Source organism: Lemur catta, chromosome 6 (genome assembly GCF_020740605.2).
Source record: "Lemur catta isolate mLemCat1 chromosome 6, mLemCat1.pri, whole genome shotgun sequence".
NCBI lineage: Eukaryota > Metazoa > Chordata > Mammalia > Primates > Lemuridae > Lemur > Lemur catta.
Genome location: NC_059133.1, coordinates 66,003,813 through 66,027,839, shown reverse-complemented (window position 1 = coordinate 66,027,839; position 24,027 = coordinate 66,003,813). Strand labels below are relative to the sequence as shown.

The 24,027-nt window shown below is 35.5% G+C and overlaps 1 protein-coding gene and 1 non-coding gene across 2 annotated transcripts in view; both read right to left on the bottom strand.

Annotated features, from left to right (window-relative positions):
- SLC2A13 (solute carrier family 2 member 13) overlaps positions 1–24,027 on the bottom strand; it is a 341,466-nt gene that overhangs the window by 29,606 nt on the left and 287,833 nt on the right. The window lies entirely within an intron of this gene.
- LOC123640924 lies at positions 22,576–22,709 on the bottom strand. Its single transcript, XR_006736152.1, has one exon. It is a non-coding gene; the product is annotated as a small nucleolar RNA SNORA22 (small nucleolar RNA).

Here is a 24,027-nt window from a genome sequence, read left to right as displayed (position 1 = left end):
CAGGTATGAGAATGTAGTAATTTACAAATCCCAAGAACAGTTACATAATAATAAAAATAATATTCCACTACCTGTACTTGTTGGGGTATATAAACAAAAGTATTCTACTTCTAGTAGACTTCTAGCAGTCCTGGTGGTCTGCTTGGAATGTATCTGTAAGGGATACATTCCAAGACCTCCAGTGGATGCCTGAAACCACAGACAGTACCAAACCCTACAGAGATTAATAATATTTTTTCCCTATTCATACATACCTATGAAAAAGTTTAACTTATAAATTAGGCACAGTAAAAGATTAAAAAACAATAACTAATAAAATGGGACAATTATAACAACGTATCAGCATCACTACTCTTGTGATCTGGGGCCATTACTAAATAAAATAAGGGTTACCTGAACACGAGCACTGTGCTTGTAGCATGCCAGCTGATCTGGTAACTAGACTGTTACTAAGTCCATCACAGGCAAGTAGTGGATACAGCACGGATACGCGGGACTAGGGGATGATTCCGCATCCCAAGTGGAACTGAGCAGGACAACGTGAGATTTCATCACACTACTCAGAATGGCAAGCAATTTAAAACTTATAAATCATTTATTTCCGGAATTTTCCATGTAATATTTTTGGGCTGCTGTTGACCGCAGGTAACAGAAACCATGGAAAGTGAAACCATGGATAAGGGAGGACTACTGTACATCCAAATGCACCAATCATGGCTTTCTCTATGTGCCAAAAAAGTAGGAACCATCTAAAACTTCCTAAAATATCCAAGCTTGCCTGTGTAGGGCTGTAGTGATATAACGATGCTTGTGTTTTTGAGAGTATAATTAACAGAATGATCTCTATTAGAGAAAGTAGCTCAATAATCAAATCTACTCTGCAACCTAAATTTCCAAACTCAATTACAACTCCTCATTTACATATAGCCATCTTATCTTGAAATAAACATTTTAGTGCACTTCCTTTAAGGTTCTTTCCCCGTACATATTTAAAAATCTAATTTGTGTGTGTGTGTGTGTGTGTGTGTGTGTGTGTGTGTGTGCAAATAAAATTAGGTTCATGCCATTGTTGTTTTGTAGCTTGCTTTAACTTATTAAAATTTATTATACATACAAAGAATTTATAAAATATCTATGTAGACTTTATGCCCTTGTTTTCCTGGATAGTGATACTATCTATGCACAAACTCCTAAAAAAATATATCTCTTGGTTGTGCCTGTTTTTAAGTTAATATAATGGAATACTGCATGCTTTCTTTTATGACTTGTTTCATTCCTTAATATTCTGCTTTAGATACATCCATGCTGACACCTTTAACTACAGCTTATTTTCAGTGTGTCATGATATACACTTGTATGAATATACATAAGTTCATCCATTCTACTGTTGGTTTTAGTTTTAAAAAATTATAGATAATGCTGCTATGTATATATATTTTCAAATATATCTCCAGGTGCATGTGTGCAGGAGCTACCCTATTAAATATACGGAAATGGAATTGCTGAATCATAGGTTATGTGTGCATGGTCAATTTTATAGATAACACAACCTATGTCCTAAGAAGTTGTGCCAATTTAGATTTTCACCAGCGGTAGAAGAGAGAGACCTTTATACTGCAGCCTAACCAGCTCTTCTAAGTATCTGCTAGTTTGGTTAATAAAAATGGTACTCCATTCTAGTTCTAACTGTATTTTCTTGATTAAGAGCTTGAGCCCCAATTTCATACATTTAGGGGCCATTTGGGTATCTGCTACTATAAATGTCTGTTCTTTTCTTTCAACTGGACTGTTCGTTTCTAACTGGTTCATAGGAAATGTCTGGGTATATTGCAGAGCAGGATTGTCTATAATATGTAATGTGAGCCACAATTTTAAACTTTCTAGTAGTCACATAAACAGGTAAAATTAATTTTAATCCAACATATCACAAATATTTTCATTTTGACATGTATCAAATATAAAAATTACAAAGAAGATACTGTGCATTCTTTTTTGTTCATACTAAGTCTTTGAAATCTGGTATGTATTTTACATTTACATAACATCTCAATTGGGATAAGCCATACTGCAAGTGATCAAAAGCCACATGTGACTTGTGGCTACCCTTTTGGGCAGCACAATTCTAGATACTAAGCCTTTGCCAGGTACATATATGGTTGTCCTTTGGTATCTGCAAGGGATTGACTGTAGGACCTCCAGCAGATACCAAAATCCATGCATTTGTCCTGCAAATACTGTACTTTCAATCCATGTTTGGTTGCAGATGCAGAACCTGCTGCTGCTAAGAAGGGCCAATTACACTGATGGAAAAAAATCCACATATAAGTGGACCTGCACGGTTCAAATCTGTTTTGTTCAAGGGTCAACTGTATTGCAAATACCCTCTATCCATGTGGGGCTTCTCTTTTCACTTTCTTTATCATATCTTTTCATGGACCAAAATTCTCAACTTTAAGTAGGTGAATACTGGTTAAAAAACCCTTCATTTTTGCTGAATCATAAAGATATGTAACTATATTATCTACTAAAAGTTTTAAAATTTACAAACAACACAAATATATATGTAGAAAATCTAATGGGACCCACAAAATTACTAGAATAAGTGAATTTAACAAGGTTACATTTTAGAAGATCAATACATAAAAATCTACATACTATTCCTACATGTTAAAGAAATCATTGGAAACCAAATTCCAGAAAACTCTATTTACAATAGCACTAAAAAAAATTGAAAAATTTTGGAATAAATTTGACAAAAGATGTATGAGATTGTACATGAAAAAATATAATACTGCTGAAAAATATTAAAGACTAAATAAATGTAGAAATATATCTTGTTTATGGGTTTATTAGTAAAGACATCAATTTATCCCAAATTGATCTATCAAGTCAATGCCAATCCAATCAAAATCTCAGCAGTTAATTGACAAGCTTATTCTAAAATTCACGTGGGATTGCAAAGTACCTAAGCAGCCAAAACAACATTGCTTCTATCTTAGCTTCCAGAGGGGGTACTTGTACAGTCCCTGGAAATGACTGCTGCACATGCATCCCTCAGCACCTTTCTGATGTGGAGTCTCCCAGAATATCCACTGCGTGGGCAACCTGGTTCTTCTGGGATGTACTCTGCCTTGAGTGGATGGGGCTGGGACCTCTTCATTTGGATATTCCGAGTAGAAATCCAGTCTTGGCTCTGAACATTCCTACAAAGGTTATTCATTCACTGCTTTTCCTCTTCATAGGAATGTCTCTCATTAAATGTATAATTTCTAGGGTCATTAACTAGCAACATAATTTCAAAACAAATTATCTCAGAACAGAAGCAAAAGGAAACTTTAACCCTGAAACTGACCCCCGGCCTCCAATTCTGATGACTTTTCTTTTACCTCAGAAGGCCTGCTAAGTTTGGTCAGTGCTGGACTCTGTCCACCTTGGCCAAGAGGAGGGGCTGTGTAAAATTTTCTGCTCTGAACTTAACACTTTCTGCCTTGTTCTCCAATACTGAGAAAGTAATCACTCCCTCTACATTACTCTTTTGAGCCAACAATTCCTAGAACAAGATGGATGGCCTAGGATGGGCCGAACTGCAAGTAAAAATAACTCCTTTCTACAAGATTGCAACACCTGACTGACCAGCGCCCACCAAACTTGCAGCCCTCCCTCTGTTGCTTTTGTCTCTTCTTCTTCTAAAAGCCCTGCATTCTTGAGGTTTGGGTATTCTCCCTGTTGCAATTATTTGAGTAAAGTACATTCTCTGTTACATTTTGAGATTTAGATAATTTCTGAGAAACTGACAGCCCTTTACTTTTATTACTTGCAAGATATTTTCACTAGGCATAGAATTATAAATTGGTGTTGTTAAATTAAGGTTAGCCTAGAGATACCTACCCGCCTTATGTATTTTGAGTTTGGCCTAGGTTGCTCCATACATAAAGAACTATCAACTTGCTATGTAAACAGACTGTAACTATCAACTTGCTATGTAAACAGACTGTAACCTACTCTTGTAACAAGTAGCCCAATCTCAGACGATCACAGAAACAAGACTTGAGTGAACCACACACAGACAGCCAATGTTCAAACCAGGTTTGAATAAGGCAAACCCTGAGCTGTGACCAATCCGGCTGTTTCCGTACCTCATTTCTGTTTTCTGCATATCACTTTCTTTTTTCTGTCTATAAAGATTATCCAACCAAGTGGCGTGGCAGCCCTGGAGTTGCTCTGAACCTATTCTTGGTCCTGGGGGCTGCCCAATTTGGGAATCATTCTTTGCTCAATTTGCAAATCATTCTTTGCTCAATTAAACTGTTAAATTGAATTTGTCTAAAGTTTTTAACTGCGTATTTTCTCTCAGCATATTAAGGATATAATTAAATTCTCTTCTGAAGGAATAAGCTGTCAGTCTAATTGCTCTTGCCTTGAAGATGATTCCTTTTTTCACCCTCTTTAGCTGCTTTTAAGATTTTTCTCCCTCTCTTTGTTGTTCAGCAGTTTCATTGTAATGTGTTTAGTGTGGATATGGTCTTCCTTGCACTGCTGGGCTGCTTTGGGCTTCTTAAATCCATGGATTCAAAATTATCGCATATTCTCAGTTATCATATGTTCAAATATAGTATCTTCCCCGTTATCTCTATTTTTGCCTTCTAGAACTCTGTTGAAGTATGCTAAACTTCTTATCCTAACCTCCCTTTATATCTTGATCTCTAATATTTTTCTTCTTTATTTTTTTTTTTGGTTTCATTCAGGGTAACATTTTCGTATCTGTCTTCTGGTTCATTAATTCTGCTGAGTCAAATCTACTGATAAATCTAAACAGTTGTAAACTAAATTTATCATATAGTTCTAGAATTTTTATAATTATTTTATAATTAGAATTATAAACCTGTTTATTCTCTGCTCATATTTCTAAAATTCTTTTTTTTAATATCTGAATCATTGTGATTTTACATTTGTCTAACAAATCTAATACCTGCAAGCTTTGCAGGTCTATTACTGTGCCTGGGAGTTTCACTGATTACTACTCATGGTACCTAGTTCCCTTGTGTATTAATATTTTGTGATCTGTGCTGTGAGCTACTCGTTTTCTTTGGAATTTTACCTATGGAGTGATTTGAGGCTTAGATTGAGGTCGATATTTCCAGAGAGGATTTACATTGCTGGTGCTAGACACCTGCAGGTGCTGCAGAACTGAACCATTTTAGACTAAATCCTTCCTGAAGGTTTTACAGACACAGGAAGCATGAATTGAGGCTGAGACCCACATAAGGGCTGACTTCTTTCTGGTTTTAAACTCTTGAGGTAGATTGGCCTCCCCTCTACTCATGCCAGGGTTGAGAAAGGAAAGTTTTCTTGTCCCTTTATGCACTGGGACTTTTTTTTTCTTTTATAACAGTTTCATTGAGATATAATTCAGATACCATAAAATTTATCCTTTTAAAGTACACAACTCAGTGATTTTTAGTATATTCACAGAGTTGTGTAACCATCATCACTATCTAATTTTAGAACATTTTCATCACACCAAAAAGAAACCCCATACCCACGAGCAGTCAGTCTCCCTCTCTCTTTCCCCAAGCCCCTGGCAACTACTAATCTACCTTCTGCCTAAATGGATTTGCCTATTAAGGACATTTCATATGAATGAAATCATAAAAGGCCTTTCGTAACTGGCTTCTTGATAACATCATGTTTTCAAGGTTATGCATGGCAGCATTCATATTTCATTCACTCTCACAATGGAGGGCGTAGCCCTTAACATCCTAATTTTACCTGAGTATGAGCATGTGACTACATTTTGGCCTTTGGGATGTGAGCAGAAATAAGGTATAAGACTTCTAGGTCATTTCCCTAAAAGAAAGCTGCTGTCCTTCTTTTTCCTTTTTCCCCATTCCCATGGGCCAGCACCCACCTGGGTGATGGTGAGCTGGCTGAAGCCATGTGGAAAGTATGACACCCTAGGGACTTCTGGAAAACGAGAGGAAACCTAGGTCCAGATAATACTGTGGTGTACAGCCACTAAACTTCTGGAACATTACACGACTGAAATAAATTTCTTTGTGTAGTATACAGGCCTTCTGGCTTCAGCAGTTCAGCCTGTACGCCAACTAACGTAAGAATACAGCATCATTTATTTTATCATTTGTCTGCTAGTTTTCTATAATTTTTAATAATAATAATGCTGCCATGGGCATATGCATCTTGACTTGTTTTCTAGTTATTTCCTTATAACACCTTTCTCGAAGTGAAGCTGTTTTATTATAGGATCTGGAGGTTGTTAAGTCTCTTGAAACATACTGCCAAATTTCTAATTAGAAATATGATTTGTTTTATTCTTGAAATCAGTGCAAAAGAGTGCTTTGGGCTCATTTTTAAAAACTTAAGACATAATTACCTAAAAAGTGTTATCTGATAACTTGCCTAGGGTAGGTTATAGTAAGTAATGGATGGTGGAAACTATTCATTTTATTATTTGTATAAATTCTGCTCCTATGAAAACAACGTATGATTTAAAGCAAACATGCAAGCATCCCTAAGCCCTTCAACTGGGAAACAATGGTAAAAATTGTATTATGTTTGCAATGTAATTATCTTTAAGTACATTAAAAAATGCTAACATTTTCAGCATACACTGAACTTATTTTGGATTTCTGACTTGCATTTCCTGAGCTATAATTATAATGTTATTTTCTCATTTCAGCTCAGTATTTTCCTCATTTATATTGTGGTTCTGTAGCAGAATATGGTTTACTGTTTTCATAAATAACAGCAATATGGGAAAAATATGTGAGTGGTGATTTGACACAAAAATGAAGAGCTAATCTAATAACATATCCCTTCTAAATTAGCTAAATATTTCAGTGAGTTTCACATAGATTATGAGGACAATTGCATCTCTTTTGTTGTCTCATATTGGCAACTTTTATTCTGTGAGAACGATAAACATAAAGCAGATGATCTAATCATATTCCGAGATGCAAGTGTTCTTTCAAATCAAAAATGAAAAGCTAATGGATACATGTTATAAGCCAGTTATGGTACAACACACGTGCTGTAAACCAGTCACGATTCAACCCACATATCCCATCCATGTAAACATAATAAGGGTTACCATTTTGATAAAAAACTACTTCTAAAGTGATCTTTATTCCAGGCTGTGGGAGTCAGACTCCAAGAGGTGCCCCAGTGATCCTAATTCTTCGTGTTCATGCCCTTGTGTAGCTCCCACTGGATAGGGTTAACCCGTTTAGCCAATTTAACATTGTGGAATGATGGCGTGACTTCAGAACCTACTTAATCAAAGATACTATGGCTTGTGTCTCTTGCCCTCGGATCACTCACTTTGAAGCTAGCTGCCATGTCAGGAGGACACTCATGCAGCCCAATGGAGAAAGCTCCATATGATGAGAGAAACTACGGTCTGTCCGACGACAGCCAGCATTAGCTTGCCAGGCACATGAGGGAGCAGCTCCTGTGGAGCCTGCAGAGGACGCAGTCTCATAAGAGACACTGCACCAGAGCCTCTCAGTTCAGCTATTCCTAGATTCCTGATCCATAGAAACTGAGTGAGACAATAAAAGTTTATTATTTGAAGTTGTTAAGTTTTGGGGAAGTTTGTTACACAGCAATAGATTACTAATATAGGGACTTTGGAATGTTAAATGAAGATCAATTGACCTGAATAAGAAACTGAAAACCTTAATTAACAGTAAATTAAAACCTAGATCCCCAGGCTGGGCGTGGTGGCTCATGCCTGTAATCCTAGCACTCTGGGAGGCCGAGGTGGGAAGATGGCTTGAGGTCAGGAGTTCGAGACCAGCCTGAGCAAGAGCGAGACCCAGTCTCTACTAAAAATAGAAGAAATTAGCCTGGTGTGGTGGTGCACACCTGTAGTCCCAGCAACTCAGAAGGCTAAGGCAGGAGGATCATTTCAGCCCAGGAGTCTGAGGTTGCATGGAGCTATGATGCTATGATGATACCACTGCACTCTACCCAGGGCAACAGAGTGAGACTCTGTCTAAAAAAAAAAAAAAAAAAAAAAAAAAAATAGATGCCCAAGTAACTTTAAATTTGTCAAAAATTTACAACACATCTATTATGCATAAGAAGAGCCCTTTAACTTTTTCTAATTGTAAAGCAAGTGCTTCTCTCCAAGAAAAGCCCCCCAGTTCCTATGTTTGGCCTCCCTGCAGAGCATGTACAGCCTCCCAGGAACACTTCAGGCCAGTATGAAGAGACTGATGGGGCAGATCACCTCCATTCTAGTCTTTCCTAAGCTTCTGGGATATTTCCCATGACACCTGTGTATAAACATAAAAATCTCTCACAACTTCTTTAGTACTAAATGAAGCTCAAAATACTTTTTATAAGTATAATTAATTCTAATTATATATAAACATGTTAATGTATCTATACATAGTACATATAATATATAATATGAACATATTATGAAATATGATAGCATAATTATAAATTAAAAATACAACATATAAATTGTCCCCCAAATAAATCAGAGTAATGAAACATATAATTGTTTCTATATAATTATAATTAATCATAAATTAAAAATACAATTTATAAATTGTCCCCCAAGTAAATCAGAGTAATGAAACAAAGATGCTGCTTGTTTCAAACTATATGCAATCTCACCATCCTCACCCCCTTCTCCCAACTTTGGGGAAGGTACAACGACCTTGAAAATCACTGTTCTGTTCTTTAATTTTGAACAGTAGCACCCCTCACAGTACACTTTTACAGAGACCCACCCAGAATAACCTTTCAAATTACAGTAAAAATAATCTTCATTTCCACTAGAACTGGCAGAGTAAACCAAATAAATGAAACAAGTATGACAGCTCAAAAAAAAAAAAAAAATCTAAGGTTTCACTAACCGCCAGGTCAAAAAGATTGGAAAAGTCAAGGTCACAAATCAGTGTGTACAATTAATAGCAATTCAAAAGGTAGAGAATGAATGTCAGTGAAATGTAGCAATTGAATGCTTTTTCAAGTTAGACCTATTATACAAGAACATGTTTTGAAACACAGCAGGATAACACATTAACATTACTAAAGCCTGGCAACTGAGGAGCGATGGTTGAATCATGAGTTCACATGCCTCAGAAAGAAACTTGGTAGAACTTCCAGCTAATTGGTCCAGAGAGAATCAAATTTATAACAGCATAATTTGTAACCTGTCAGAATCCTTAGAGTAAGAAGAGCTCCCTATCTGTAGTGGAGCAGCTGATATATGCAAATTACAAAATGAAGATTGATGCCCACCTTTTTCTGCAGTTCAATGAAAAATAGATCCTTGCTGAGAAAACTTATATGTAATGTTTACTGTGATGTTTAGTTGGACCTATCCCAATCTTTTGGATACATGAAAAAAATCAGGGCAACTCTAAAACTGCCACTGAACTTCCCAAACTGGGAATATATATCTTTAAAGTCTTGGCATTTTTTGCAGAAAGATAATTGGTGCTGACGTGCTTTGAATGAAAAGTGTAAACAGAAGAAGACTTTGTGGCTAAAATCTCTTCTGAGAATAACATAAATAGGAATGCAATTTATGCTGAGTAAAAATTGGCAGGCCTATTTTCAAGGAGGGCTTGGAACAACTGAACCTGCTATAGGTAGCAGAGTCATAAACAAAGTACAAAATACGTAGCCATAAAAACAGAAGTTTGCCCAGAGATGATGACAATTTACTTGAGAGGGTAAACCTCATGACCTAGCCTAATTTACCTTGGCACAAAGCTAAGATTCAAAATTTGGAAATATTCCATTTTAAGATTATTTAAAAAGTCAGACAGTTGAATAAAGAGATTATTACAGCAGGAAAATTCTCCCAATGTACTAGTGCTAGGAGAAAGAGGGCTGAATTGGAAGGCAGGAGACTTAATTTTCTTTTCCTAGCTTTGCCACTAATTGGTTTTGAGCGTTTTAGCAGATCACTTAAACTTTCTGCGATCTAGTTTCCTAATCTGTAAAAAGAAAAGGCTGGATTAGAATCCAGAATTTCACTAGTTTGTACAAAATAAGATCAATTGGAAGTAGAGACCTAGAATACTATGTTGAGGAAGATTCTTTTTGGCTGCTTGGAGACTCGTTAGGAAAGCAGACCCTTATCAATTAGCAATGTCTGCCAAAGCAAGGCATAGTGGAGTAATGGCCAGAGAAGTGCATTATTTGTTATCCTTGGACTCAATCACTTTCAAGGGCATTTGCAACTATATCATTCTATCATTTACCCACTGACCATATTTAACCAAAAAATCCACTCATAGGTTATTTAAACAAAACTGCACATTTAAGAAATGTAAAGAGCTTTGTAATGAACAGAAAGGAAAATTTTTATTGTTAAAACTGTAATTTGAAGAGACAGATTGCCTATGTCAAGGCAACTCATATTCAATTTTTTAAAAAATAAGTACTTTTAATGGTAGGTACTAGGTTGGATAAATAAAACTCCAGGATGGTGATAAGAGCATGGTTTTTCCATTTCATAGGCCTGAAGCAATATTAACTGTCACAGCTATTAATAGAAATAACTTCATTAAAAATCCTTTGTACTTTACCTGTCACATCATTATAAAATTCCAAATACAGCAGCATTTAAAAAATCATTATATGCTTCACAACTTAAATTTGAAGAGAAAATCTGCAATAAGAATAGAGCTGGCAATTAACTGCCACACTTTTAATCAGTAGCATTGCTGGTATTACTGGGGAGATCATCAACCTGTTTCTCAATTGCTATGAATTAACAGAGCCTTAAATTAAAAATTTACATTAATCAAAAAACAAATTGGAAATGATTTAAAGTAATTTTAGTCTAGAAGAAATTTACACATTCACAAAAATATTTTTAAGTACTTTTTGTGAAGCTATAAAATGATATAAATGTAGGGAAGTCACAGAGATTAATGAATTCAAATGTATTTCCTCTTATGAGGTTTAGGACTAAATTATCTGACCATTTGGATTGACTGTGTTTATTAACTGATTAGGGTATGGTGAAATCTATCAGTTAAGAGAACATATTAATGATAAATTTTAATATCACTGACATTAAGGTACTAACCCTCCTTAAGTCCATATACTAAGTTCTTTCTTTCTTCACTTCTTTTCCTTTCTTTTTTTTTGAAACAGGGTCTCACTCTGTTGCTGGGGCTAGAATACAGTGGCGTCATTATAGCTCACTGCAACTTCGAACTCCTAGACTCAAGTGATCCTCCTTGCCCTAGCCTCTGGAGTAGCAGGGACTACAGGCACATGCCACTACAGGAGGCTAATTAAAAAAAGATTTTTTTTTTTTTTTTTACAGACAGGGTCTTGCTATGTTGCCCAGGCTGCATATATGCTGTTTAGGAGACACATACCTATACATATAGATACAAACAGTTAAAATATTCATGAAGGAAAAAAGATGTAACAGGTTAAGTATTAACAAAAAGAAAACGAGTGAAAATACACAATAAATTTCACAGAAAAATAATTATCAGGGATAAATAATACATTGTAATAAAATCTTCATTCTGTCAGAAAAATATAATAGTTCTAATCTTAAAAATACCTGATAATACACTTCAAGCTATATGAAGCAATAGTGCAGAATTCCAAAGAGAAACTGACAACTTCACAGTTATAATGGTAGAGTTTAACATTCATTCTCAGAAACTGCTAGATTAATAATAATAACAACCTGTCAAAACCAATTTATTTACCATACTCATGTTTTACTGATTCAATAGCTTTGGTATTCCCTGGTTCCTTTGTTCATAGCTTATTCTGTTGCTTTTGTTAATGTGGCATAAAGTAAAGACAATACAGATTGGCTATTTAATTAATTTGCTCACCAAAGATGTACTAAGTGACTCTGGGCTCCAGGCACTGCTCTAGTCTGCGTTGCAGAACTAACAGAAAAAGTCTCCTCTTACGGAGCTTACATTCTGGGTGAGTGTGCAGGAAATAAATGGATAAATAGACGGTAAGTTTCTATTTACATGTTAAATATAAAAGTAGAATTAGAAACACTAACGAGAAACATGAAGCAGTGAGTGGAGTCAGGACGCCCGGGCAGGGGGCTGGCTGTTCTGACGGGGCTCTCAGGGAGGGCGCCCCCTGCAGGCCGCTGGGGGGACAGCATCCCGGCCAGTGCCCGGCCCCGGGGGAGGCTGCCGGGCAGCTGCCAGGGCAGTGGCGCGAGGCCAGGTCAGAGCGGCGTGTGCCGCACGTGGCGAGTGCGGAGGACCTGCAGGGCGTGGTTCTTAGATTCTCCCGATGCGGGAAGCCACTGCAGCGTGCTGGACAGAAGAGTGTGTGATCTGGCTTCCATTTTTAAAGGGTCAGCGTGGCTGCTTTACGGGGAGAGACGGGGCCACGGCTGTAGCAGGGAGACCAGGGAGGCGGCGGCGGCAATAATCCAGGGGCGTGACGGGGAGGCTGGACCAGGGCAGGTGGAAGTGGGACTCTGGGGACATTGTGAAGGAGGGCAGGAAGGATAAATGAGTCTTTGCAACCTGTGTTACATTTCTCCTCTGATCAGTTTTTCTTTCCAAGACCTTACTCCCATAGCCTAGCTGTCTGAAACAAGGCTAACACTCTTACTGCATTTAAAAACATGATAAAATATTTCTTAGAAAAGGTTTGAAGAAGTTGTAAATACTGCCAGGAGCTCTGTTTAAAAATAAAAATCCATTCTGCTTAAATTGCCCATTGAAAAGGCAACGGGAAGTGAAGGGGCTGGGGGAGCGGGCAGCACTTCCTCAGTAACTTAGCCCCCAAGGAAACCAGAGTTGGCAAGTCAAAGTCCAGAGGTCTTAGACAAACCACCAAGAAAGGGAGTTACCTGTTTTTTTCTCCACTTTTGTTTGCTAAAAGGACATTTTGGAAACATAGGCAGAGAGCAGAAAGCTGTGGGCAGGATTTGCCTAGTTTCACAGGTAATTGGACCTAACAGCAAGAGACAATTAATGGCTGGTCTATTCATTAGACACTTTCCTTAGCAGTAGCAGATTCCCTGCAATTTTAACAGCCTTCTTCCTGATATTGATTGCTACCTGAAAAAGCTTACAGTGGCAAGATCTTAGCTACAGCAGAACAGATTATTTAAAATCACAAGACCAATTTGTATACGAATATATAAAAGTTTCACAAAGGCTTCTGAGAACCTGATTTCATTAAAAATTAAGAAAAAAAATTGATGACAAGTTTGTATTTCAGAGTTGACTCCCTTGATCTTGCCTGGACCCACTGAAGCTCAAGGATCTGTCCAGAAGTTCCTAATCCATTTTAAAGGGAATGAAGCATATGTCAGAACCAATACCTTTGTCCAACAGATAGTAAGGTATTCTTAAGAGGAATATCTAACTGACTCTAGGTGCCTATGAATCACTGTTTCCCACTAACAGGAGAAAATTCTGTCCCCTGAACAGGGTACCCTTTCTCCCAAATGCTACTGGATATATTTTCCCCTAGGCTCAAATTAGAAGTCACACAGACTTTTATCTGATTGCATTTATCATTACCTGCCAATTACAAGATGTCCATAAAAAGGCATGTTCTCAGCTGTGATAAAATCTAATCCAAGGTGCTAAGTAAACGAAACACCACGGTACTTAAAAGATGTAACTTCTTCACACAAACTTCCTTAGACAGACTCGGGTAAAGATCTTAAGGTATTTTCAATAGCATATGAAGAGCTAATATCTTAATATTTGACAAGTCTCCAAAATGCTTAAATTATACTATGGGAAACAGTTATAAATTTTGTCAGGTAATAATCAAGATATTTGAAAGTAGCTTTTTAAGAAGTTAAAATTGGAAACAATCCAGATGTCCTTTAATGGGTGGATGGTTAAACAAAAAGTAATATATATCCATACTATATATACAGTTCTACTCAGCAATAAGAAGGTACAAACTATCAATACAATAACATGAATCTCCAGAGACTTACGCTGAGAAAAATGTCAGTCCCCAAAGAGGGCTGTGTATGATTCCATTTATTAAACATTCTTGAGACGACCAAATCACTGAAATGGAAAATGTATTAATCATTGTGAGGGGTTATGGGCAGCGCCAGAGGGGACTTGGGGAGTGGGGTGGGAAGAAAGTGGGTGTGCTTATAAAAGACCACCGCCAGGAATTCTTGTGGTGATTGAACTGTATCCTGACTGTGCCTATGGATATATAAACCTATACATGTGATAAAACTGTATAAAATACACAGACACACATATGTGTGTACAAGTAAAATGGGAAATCTGAATAAAACGAGTGGATTGAATCCATGTCAACATTCTGGTGTCATAGTTATGCAAGATGTTATCAGTGAGGGGAACTGGGTAAAGAGTACATAGCATCTCTATATTATTTCTTAAAATTTCATTAGATATATAATTATTTAAAAATGAAAACTTTAATTAAAAAAGAAAGGGTGGCTAGAAGAACAGATAAACATCAGCTTGGCTACTCATTTGCTTTTAAAGGTAAACTGTTGAATTTGGCTTTTAGTAACAGTACCAGGAGAATCTTGCCTGTGACTAATGGTGTTACCAAATGCTGTTTTGCTAAAAGTAGAATTATTCTGCCCTTTCAAAATAGCTAGAAAAATATAATTTTGTATGTCATAATTTTTAGAAGCCAAGTAATCCACCATTTTAATCACCTATAATACATAAAATGTAAATACATAAAATGTATAATACATAAAATGTAAAGTATACCAGTTTAAGTGTAAGTGAATGAGTTTCGACAATGTAAAAACCCATGTAACCACCAGAATTACTGAACATTTCCGTAACACCATAAAGTTCCTTCATGCCTAACTCTAGTCAATAACTGATCTATTTTTGATCATTAGAGGTTAGTTTTTATTTTCTACAATTTTATATAAAAGCTTATACAGTATATATCATTTTGTGTCCAGCTTCATTTGTCCAACATCTTTCTGAAGTTCTGCCAGGTTACTGGATATATCAGTAATTTATTCCATTTATTGCTGGGTGGTATGTAATTATATGGGTATATCATAATTTGTTTATCCATTCACATATTGAAGTAATATCTGGGTACTTTCCAGTTTTATCTGTTATGAATAAGGCTGCTATAAACAATAGTGTAGAAACCTTTGTTGGGCACATTTTATTTCACTTGATTAAATGTGTAATAGTACAGATTTGCCTTTAAGCATCACTTTAGTTGCACTCTAACATCTTCAATATGTTATAATTTCATTTTCACTGAGTTCAAACTATTTTCTAATTACCTTGGGATTTCTTCTTTATAGCATGATATATTTAGAAATGTGTTGTTTGATGTCCAGATATTTGGGAATTTTTGTGAAAAAAATTATTTTTAACTGATTTCTAAGAAGCTCTGTTATTAGAGGAATGCATTTAAGATTTTTATTTTTATTATTTCTTTATTTCAGATTATTATGGGGGTACAAAAGTTCAGGTTATATATATTGCCCATGCCCCCCATTCCCCTGAGTCTGAGCTTCAAGTGTGTCTATTCCCCAGACAGTGCACATCGCATTCATCATGTAGGTATACACCCATCCTCTCCCCCCACCCCCATCCCCCCGAGTCAGAACTTCAAGCGTGTCCATTTAAGATTTTTATGTCTTGATGAATTGGCCACTTTATTATGAAGTATCCCTCTTTCTCTGATAATAGTCCTTATCCTGGAGTCTTTGTCTAATATTAACAAAGCCACTCCAGTTTCCATATGATTAGTTATGTATGGTACATGTTTCCATCCCTTGACTTCTAACTCATATATGTATTTATATTTAATTTTGTTTTTCTAGACAGCAAATAGTTGCATTTGCTTTTTAATCTAGCTAGACAGTCTCTGTCTTTTATTTGGAGTGTCTAGACCATTTACATTTAATGTAGTTTATCAATATAGTTGGTTTAAACCTATCATTTGTTTCTTTTATGTTTATCTCATCTGACTTTTGTTAGTTGTTTTAGTCTGTTCAGGCTTCTATAATGGAATACCATACACTGGGTGGCTTGTAAACAAAGAAATTTATTTCTCAGCATTCTGGAGACCGGGAAGTCCAAGATCAAGGAACCAGCAGATTTAGTGTCTGGCGAGGGCCTGCTTCCTGGTTCACAGAGCTGTCTTTTCTCTATCCTCTCACATGCTAGAAGGGATGAAGGATCTCTCTGGGGCCTGTTTTATAAAGGCACTTATCCGATGCTCTCATGAACTAATCACCTCCCCAAAGCCCAACCTCTAAATATTCTCCTACTGGGGATTAGTTTCAACATATGAATTTGGAGGTGGGGGCACAAACATTTAGTCTATAGCATTACTCTTTCCCTCCTTTTAAAAGATTTCTGTTGGATTATTTGCATTTTTTTTGCATTTCATTTTATGTATTCTATTTGCTTCTTAGCTATCTTAAAGTTTTTTTGGTCATTGATCTAGGACAGCATTTATTTTGACATACATTAAAATTTTCTTTTATTACAAATATTTTCAAATATATTGTAAAGTAGAAAGAACTGTATAATTAAACTGAAGTACCCATAATAAAACCTCAACAACTATAAATAGACGGCCAATCCTGTTTCATCTAAACCCCCATTCACTCCATCTCTCCTAAATTTTTTTGAGGCAAATTCCAGGTATCATATTACTTCATCTGTAACTATTTTAGTATGTATTTCTGCAAAGACTTTAAAAATGTACTATAACAATACTGTTACTGCATCTAAAAAATTAACAATAATTTCTTAAGAGCATCAGGTAGTCAATTACTATTCAAATTTCCCTGGCTGTGTTTTTAAGAGACTTTTTCAGTTTGTTCAAGATTCAAATAAGATCCACTGCCAATGATCTGTTTTTTTTTTTTTTTTTTGGAGTGGCAGAGGATGAAGGAGCTTCAGGAAGATTTAAAAACACTGCTGCTGCCACCACTACCATCCTCAAATCTCAACAGGACTTCCAGTTCACTTAAAATTTAAAATAGTAATAAAAAGATATTATTTGGAATACTAATTACACAAAACTACACTACAAGCATTTTAAAATTGAAGTGTCCATTTTATATTTAAGAATGTCATTCTTGGAAACTGTCTGAAGCCCACACAGCCACATCTTGGATAACTCTATATTTTGAAAATTTCAATCTTGGACAAGTTCCAGTGTGAGTGATTTCCTTTTACTTCATCTATATTATATTGCCAAATTCTGTAAAGCTATAATCATATCTTCTAAGAGGAGGAAAATTGCTCATGAATACTCTTAACTTTTGCCTGCACTCTGTTAGGCAATTAAGAGTTAAATTAACTTAAAATGTAAGGTCTAGGGACAATACTTCAAAACAATAATCAAACATTCTGATGTAGATCGTACTGCTGGAGTTTTACTGTCATTGCTTTATCTCCCAAGGAAATGAGCTACAGATGTAGACAGCAAGTGTAATAGTTTATGAGGAATAAGCTCAGCGAAGACATTTAATGAATTATTCAAAATTTTCTCTTTGTACTTTTTTAAAAACTAGCCTAAACTTTTTCAAAATAGAGAATAAAGTGAAAACACCCATTTCTTTAAGAAAAACACAAGAAGGTTTTAGGTGATCTTTCTTATATCAAATAACATACTGGCTCACTAAAGAAATTTAATCAAAATTCTGGTAATATAAGCACTGTTCTAATTGTATAAGATTTAATGAAAGCATTATCAGCAAGGTGACTAAAAGAAAAAAAAAGTAAAAAAAAATTTAATTATAAAAAACATAAAAAAGAAAAAAAAGACAATGAATAGATGAAAGTTCCTATGAATTTAAGAATGCTTTTGTAGCAAAAAATGAATTATTCTTTTTATGCTGAAATAGTTGCATGCTTAAGAAAGAAAATTTTAATTTCACATTTGCCAATGTGATTTACACTTCCAGTCAGTTTATCCAATTAGTTAAGTCAGAAAGATAACACAGATTGTGGAGCTGAGATTTATAAGCAGGTCTTTAAAAAAAAAATTAAGTCAAGCATACATATCCTTTTTACACATTTTTTTCATTTGACTTTCTCAATGATCTTGCACGGTAAGCAAGATCTAGTGTTATTACTTTTTTCCATTTTAAAGGTCAGCAAAGTAAGGATTGGAGAGGTAAAACAAATGGTCCAAGGCCATACTCTTTGGTCAGCTACTTACTCCAGACATAAATCAAAATCTTCCGACTCTAGGGAGTGCTCTCTTTCTGTTATACCAGAGCTAGGCTGCCAACTAATTTTAGACTATTTTGAATAAACTTCCTGAATCCCATATACCCAAGTATGAATCAGAAGGAGAAAAAGAGAAAGTAGAATAAGGCAGAGAAGACTGTGAGCTGTACCAGATACAGTGATGATCTGGCCTTTATTGTTACCTATAGTCATCCCCACTATAAGTTTTCCAAGTCTTCTCCATGTGACACATAACCGTCGGTAAGAAGAAAACTAATAGTTTCTTTTTTGAAACAACAAGAAACCTAGTGGGCTAGAGCATTCATTCATTTTCTCTAAGACTATCCTTTCAATAATATTCACATGCACTGAGAAACCTCTATGTGTCAGAGTGAACAACACTATCCCAACGTTGCCCTTGAGGAGTTTCTAGTTTGGGGGACAGTTAGAGGCAAACAGGTATACAAATAGCCATAATGCAACATAAGAAAATAATTATTGGTTATATATAAAGCACTAGAAAGCAGCAGTTTTACTTATAAGGGCATGAGGGAAGGAATAGGGTATTTTGGAATACTAGCTGAAAAGTATCTTAATGTATATTTGCTAGCTACAATGAAATAATTTTGACATTTCCAGTCTGGAAAAAATAATTAACTGTTATTTTAGTAGTTAAGTTATATATAGCACAGTACAACATTCTGTAAAAGAGAGCCAACTGTCAAATAAATATAGTCAAAAAACCTGGAGAAGTAAAGAAATCTGTAAATGTTTCAGAGTCAGTGATGTTACTAAGTCACAGATATACAAAATATTTTCCCTTCTGTTTTGAGCATATATTTTGTTCAAGAAATTCAATTAGGTTTTCAAGTTTTATTCAATTAACCATTCTACAGACTTACAGTGTTCACAAAATCCTAATGGTTAGATTTAAATCCCTGAGGCATATAATATGTGCTAGGCTGATGGTGAACTGAGGTCTGAAACAGTTTCACTAGAATTTGCCTATTCCTTTTTAAGTTTTGTGAACTTGGGGGTTGTTTCTGGGATGGGTCTATGCTTGTTATGCTTTTCATATTAGCACATGTACTTATGTACTACAGAATAAAAGAGCACATTTTCCAGGAACAAAATTTTCCTTTTCTCACTAATGGGGTGAAGGATGAGATGAGAGGTGATGGGCTGGGGTTGTCCGGAAAAGTCAAGGATAAGTAATGAAAAATTATATTATTAAGGTGAACATAGCTGTATTTTAGAGTATAAAGGAAAATTCATATAAATTAAAAAAATAAGACACTAGATTAAAAAAACAAATAAATCAATCTGTCCTTTCATGGGTATCTTTGTGCTATGTGGCCAGAACCTCTTGCCATTTGCCCTCATCCTTCTTAGTTCTTGGAGTTAAGTCAGTGGAAAGCAATGCTCTACTGAATTAAGAAGAGTTCTAAACACGACCATTTTTAGGCATTTGAAAGACTTTAATAAAATGGCCTAGAAGATCAGATACTTTGAACTTGTTTTTATGCCTCATACATTAGGTATGCTTTATCATTTCCTTTTATCTCAGGCAAATATATTATTCCAATGTCGGTTGCGTCATTCCCAATTTCAGAATACCAAGAGCCATCCATGCCTTGAGGAAAAAATATAATATGTAGGTAGTCAGTAATTTTTCCTTCTCTTTGCGTCACAGCAGCACACACAGAACATCTCATTCAATCTTTTGAGTTGGAAGATAAAAAAGGACTGAATGGTATTGGGAAAAAGTGCACTAACTTCCTTGAACATCTCACTCACGAGTACTCAGAACAAATTCATCAGAAAGTCTCTTTTGAAAGAATCAGACTAACAACCAGTTCTGTGTTGCTCAGTTTGGGGGTGATGCATGTGTGTGTTGGGGTGGGGGGGAAGAAGTCATCAGTCAAGGGTACAGTGCTGCTACAAGTCACAGGTAAATAATGGATGGGCTGTTGCCAGTTTCTAGTTGTGGGTTATCTGCTCCACAGATTTAAGTGCTCAGTAACTTACATTGTATATGTTCCTCATTTAGTGCAGAAACAATTCCTTACCTGAAATGAAACTGTTGCGCTATAGGACATGATACATTTATAAAGGCCAGTTAAGAAAAGCAACTGCCGACTGTGTAGGGCTTAGTGAAACAAAGATACAGTACTCTTCATCTATATTCACTAAAAAGTTAGTTGTGCCTAGTAGATCACAAAATTTGTATACAGTAGATCGTAAAATTTAACTACTATTTCAACTTCAGCTTTTTATTCTTTAAATATACATAAAAATATCTATAGCCAATATATAGAGATACCAAACACTGAATCTGTCAGAAAAACCCAAAGCTATCAATCTTATCAAGACTGTCAGTATATCTGGGGTAATTCTGCCTTCCTTCAAGGGCAAAGAGAGATCTGCAAATGAGAAAACTCAGGACAGGGAAGGCTGACTATGTTCCCAAGAGTATTTCCTGAACTGGCTTCCAAGATACACATTCCTTGAACTTGTCTAGGCTTGCCTTGTTTTTCTTCATTTTATTTCTTTAGTTTCTCTTCTGCTTTGCCCTTTCAAGTTGCATACTTCTATGATAACATATTCTAGCTCTTTAACCTCTACAAATGCTTCCTAATTTACTTCCTGCATTCCTGCACTGCCATGGAGCTCCCTTGGGCCATTCCTTTGACTCAGGTGACATCCCCAGGAGTGTGACTTCCCCCTCTCAGTTATGCCTAACATGTGATGTCCCAGGCCTTGCCTCTCTCCTGCCTTCCAGGCAGACAGAAATAATCACATAAAAATCCTCAGAGTTAATTGAGCAGCAGTACTAAATATGTTTCCCAGTTTGATTGTCTTGAAAAAGACATTAAATATGCACAGAGTTCCTAAAATCATCTGAGTTCTCCCATTCATGCATACCTAACATTGAGCAGTTGATTTTTGAAACTTTTCTGTGAACTCACAGGAAAAAGTAAAAATAAGTAATAAACAATAAAATGACATTAAGTGTTTCTATGTACCTTCTTAAATTCTATTTAAAGGAGAAAAGTTATAATAAATCTGGAATTACATGCAAAACTGTTCCTTGCCAAGATATCAGATAGGATATCTTATGAATCAATGAAGAATTTATAATAATATCTCAGTTAACAGGGAAGAGGATGCTGTGAGCACTTACGTTCTTTGTTTAACTCTAATTTTACTAAAGGTAGCTTCTGTGACATTGCCCAGGGCAAGCAGATTGCTTTGTAATCACGATTGAAATTATTTATTAAGTATGTCTAACTGTCCTAGTCAATCTCCCCCAAGTTTTTACAAATACCAAGCTTTGCTATCCTATCTTAGGTTACAGGCAAAGTTCTTAATCAATGTTTGTTAACAATAAAATAGGCAGCATAAATGTAGATAAGTTTCATACACCAATGACAACTGCAGTTTGAAAGCACAGATGTAGAAAAGTTTCAAGCATAACTGAAATATAAAATGATGACTTGACTATGCTCTGCCCCTTTCTGTCATCCCTTGATTCTTCTGAGCAGGATTCTGATGGCATGCTTCCTAAGCCAAATAATTAAAAAGTAACATAGGCCTGCATAACGAAGTACTTCCCAAAAGCTCAATGTTAAACTAAATAAGATGATTTTTCAATGTCAATCATAGTTTTCAGTCAACCAGCCTGCAAGCCCCAAAGAAAGCAGAACAGCACAGTTATGAACAGGTTCCTATCCCTGAGGCTTCAGAAGTTTTAATGGCTGAAGTGCTTTAATAAATGGGTTGCCATGCATCACACATGGAATCTCATTTTTAAGCCTTCAGTAAAATTTTCATCAAGAATAATAAAGAACAATATATATATTTTCATGAGCCTTCAAACTTTACCAAAAAAATTAATGATTTATATAAGTTTTTATAGTTGAGAGAATTTTTTTCTCATTTATATCATAGATAGTTAAAGCCAGTCATTATTATGGGGCAATTCAACATTACTTTAAAAAATCTTAAGGTAGTAACACATAAATTTTAAATATTTACAGTCTATATCCTATATCTGAAATACTCTGAACCATAGTTTGCCATAAAATTTTATTCCTCAAACCTTCCATTATTTGAGGTTCCTAAAAGCCAGGGTTGATTTCTAAAACTCACTCCAAATTTGCACATTCTACAACATGCTTTTCAAGCAACTTCTCTCCCAAATGTCCTTGACTCTAAGCAGTATACATTGTAAATACTTTTATTTCTTTATGTATTTGCAAAAGGAACATTTGTTTCTTTAACATAATTTAAAGTATGCTTGTGTAAATGTTCTGAGCTATCTCTTAGATTATAAATTTCAAGGGGTAATGTCTGAGTTTTTTAATACACTTATTTTTCAATTAAGGTAATACAATGTGCTGGCTTTCTGAATACATTTAAAAGGATAAATATTCCTGTCAACGAAGAGAAAAAGATCAGACATTGCTCTAGCACAGAGTCAAAGCCAAGGGAATGAGGAAGCACTCTTGGGTGTTCACTGTGCAGTAATACGGTTTTTAACAGCATGTAGCACAATGTCAAATTTCAGTGTTCTAAAATGACTACAGAATAAAATTTCTTATATTTCCAGGTATAAATGCCATACCAATGTGAACACAGTTTGAATTCTGTTATTAAATCCAACATACCAATAATTAAATATAAGAATACTAATGTTTATGGGTCTGTCCATGCAAAACAGCTCTATATCCAGTTTTCCCCAATAAATCATATAACAAATAAAAACAAGAAAAAATGTTTATATACTTTAATTTTTAGAGGGTTCCATGGCACATGGTGCCTCTGAAATGAAAATAAAGTTGCCTAATCCTTAGAACTATTTGTTTTAAGAATAAAATTCTTAGATGAAATAAGGCAGCATCTATCATAACAGAGGACAAGTGAAGAGCACTAGGATGAATTCTTCCTGGAAATCATGGGGAAAGAGTATTGTGTTCTCGCAGTTTCCAGGTTGCTATTTCAGCATTACTTTGAAACTGTAGGAATTCTGATTGTTACTGGTTCATGAATGTCTACACAAATTTTAAGTGATAAGACATGGGTTATTATTGTACAAATTATAAAAGTTATAAACCCAGATCATATATAATGGAAAAACTATTTTGTTAATTTTATGGAGCTAGCACTGAAACCGAGAGTAGGAAAGGCTTGGATACCCAATGATACAGAGGCAGCAGCTCTTTTATGTGAATAATTGTATTTTAGTTCATACATGCTGTCCAGCAAAAAACTTTCTGAGAGTATTTGGATGTCTAATGATGTTCTTCTTTAGAGCAACACATATAATCTTCTGTTTAAATGTTTTAATTAAAATATATAACAACATTAAAAATGCAGGTACCACCCTTCCCTTAATAAATTTCCAAATGCAGGTGTCACCATTGCACATATTAATACATTTCCAAATGCCTTGCCTTACCCTTTACTTGTTCTTTATAAAACTCTTTAAAATTCTTCCTTTCTTTATGCATCAGAATTTTATCTTCTAATCCTAAAGCCATTCATGTTAGCCCCCGACTTAAAAACCTTAACAGCTCCCTACTATCTACAGCAGTGTTCCCCAAGTTTATGACATTTGGCAGTCCTCTTCACAATCATTTACCCTACTTATTTTTGCCCTTTACTATTATTTAACAGTTTTTTTTTAAATGAGCTTCCTTTTATATCTTAAGTAAGTAAAATTTTGTGCCGCCTCCATAGCGGAATCCAGTTTATCTTGCTATATCAGTGAGTAGAGAATAGATTTTGCCGAAAGAACAAAAGAGCTCAAATGCCAGTGGGATTTACAAAAACCAAGTTTGAT